The sequence below is a fragment of the Oratosquilla oratoria genome, chromosome 2 (assembly GCF_046742065.1).
Source record: "Oratosquilla oratoria isolate Oo_2021 chromosome 2, ASM4674206v1, whole genome shotgun sequence".
In the NCBI taxonomy this organism is placed as follows: Eukaryota; Metazoa; Arthropoda; class Malacostraca; order Stomatopoda; family Squillidae; genus Oratosquilla; species Oratosquilla oratoria.
Window position 1 is genome coordinate 19625445 of NC_134778.1, and position 2500 is coordinate 19627944.

A 2500-nucleotide genomic window follows, 5' to 3' on the forward strand; every position below is an offset into this window, starting at 1 on the left:
GAAGGAACTCCACCTCTCCAAGGCGATTCCCATGGCATTCTCCATTGTGGGCGGATTTTCCTCCAAAGGGATCGCGCCATTGTCTCTGGACCTGAACAGTGGCCAGCAAAGCCAGGCGTTTCGGGCGACGCTCAACACCGGCGAGGACAATAGATACTTCTCCTCTCGTCTATTGCCAACCTTTCCAGATCAACTTGCATCAACATTTTATTTCTTATCACATATTTTCTGTATGTCTCTATCCTTTGTAAATTCTTATGTAGATATATTCCTTGCATGGGTAGTGAGAGTCCAGACGCAGTCCATGCATTGTACATAGTAGATTAAGGAAATAACGCATGATATGGCAACAGCCTACTTGTACCTGTATAAATTAGAATCTGGCAACCCCCGGAGTCTTCCTCGGAGGTTGCTTTTAACTGTAAACCAGAGAAGACTGAAACATTAAAGCGAAAGCAACCTCTCTGAGTTTATCTCAACAAACCAGATAACTGTAGACTACTCAACTACAAATCTATAGGATTGAATCCCTATAGCCCTGACCAGACGCGGAGGCGACCCAACATCGACTAAAAAGATACCACAACTGACAGGGTTTGCCCTACGATGGGGTTTCTCATTTCCCACTGCATAAGAACGGGATAGTGAATTGCTTGCCTTGCACATTTCACGACCTCTTCCTATCCTAATCTTCCATTTATTCTTCGCGACTCGAGCTGGCCTATCAGCTGCTGCATGGGATCTAGTCCTCCCTGGGGCTAGACGCCAAGTCTAACGGGCTAAGGCTATCACCAGGGCTTGATTAGACTGTCTGCTAAGAGCCAGAACAGATAGTAAAGATTGATTTGGACCATAAAGGCTGGCTTTCCCATTTTCCTTTTTTATATCTCCTTTCTTATCTCTTTTTTTTAATGTATTTTCTTTATCCTTTATTCATTTATTTCTTCTTTCTCCCCTCCCTTTCTTTCTTCCTCCCATCCGCCCTTTCTCCCTCCCTTTCTTTTCTTCTTCCTCCCTTCCTTCCTTCCTCACGTTTTTTCTTCCTATCATTCTTCTTTATTTTTCTTTATTTTCGTTTTACATTTCTTCTCTCTCTCTCTCTCTCTCTCTCTCTCTCTCTCTCTCTCTCTCTCTCTCTCTCTCTCTCTCTCTCTCTCTCTCTCTCTCTCTCTCTCTCTCTCTCTCTCTCTCTCTCTCTCTCTCTCTCTCTCTCTCTCTCTCTCTCTCTCTCCTCTCTCTCTCTCTCTCTCTCTCTCTCTCTCTCTCTCTCTCTCTCTCTCTCTCTCTCTCTCTCTCTCTCTCTCTCTCTCTCTCTCTCTCTCTCTCTCTCTCTCTCTCTCTCTCTCTCTCTCTCTCTCTCTCTCTCTCTCTCTCTCTCTCTCTCTCTCTCTCTCTCTCTCTCTCTCTCTCTCTCTCTCTCTCTCTCTCTCTCTCTCTCTCTCTCTCTCTCTCTTTCCTTCTGTCCTTTTCTTTTTTTTTTTACTTTTTTCTTCTTCTTTTTTCTACCCCTTACTCTGTTCATTCTTATTTTTGGGTCAGACCATAACACAAGGCCCAATTATACTCTTTTAAAGAAAAGTTTCCCCAAGTTGACTCTCAGAAATTTCCTAGAGTTGCTTAGGCTTCTGTAAGCTAAATAAAACTGCCTGATGTCATCCAAAGCAAAATCCCTTAAAAGTCCCAATTTCTCTCCTTGTTCCGTCGCCCATTTGATGACGGATCAGATATCATTCAGGAAATGAATAGTATTCTGACATATCCCTTTGGTGCGAGGATACACCATGTAAAAATTCTTCAGGTTAAAACTAGTTCATTTTATTCTGTTTTGTAAGCACCATAATTTATACCTTTTAGTATCAAAGTTTCCCTTGGCTGAATAAAATCGCCTGACAATAGCGATGATAAATCTTATAATTCGTGTACCTAACGAGAATCAAAATAAAACGCGAATTCACACTATCTGAAGCAGACAGTGAAGCTGAATATCTGTTGCCTCAACATAGTAAACTGGCAACTTCATGCACCGAGATTTAATTATGTCTTTTCATACACATTACGTTTCCAATGGACAAAGATAGCAAACGCTTTGGCTTTATCCTTTCATGATTTGTATAAATGAACAAGCTCAATGTATTTTGTTAAAACTTCACAAAATTTCTCTCTCGACACTATCGTGTGTGATTGAATGAAAGGTGTCATAAAGGTTAATGTGGGAAAATTGAGAATGGTTTAGGAAGTATGGCTCTTTGTGTGTGTATGGTTCTACTAATAAAAAAAGTGAGATGAGAGGAGAGGTTTGCAATGAAAACGAGGAGAATTTTGGAACGAATCGAGATGTAGTGGCGACGACGAAACTAAGTCCTGGAATAGGAGATGAGCAATTGGTGATGAATACGGAGCTGCCTAGTGTAGGCCTTATGGTCTCTTGCAGTCTCCTTCATTCTTATGTTCTTATGTAAGTGGATGAAGTAAAAGAGAAACACGATGTACCAGAAAAGGA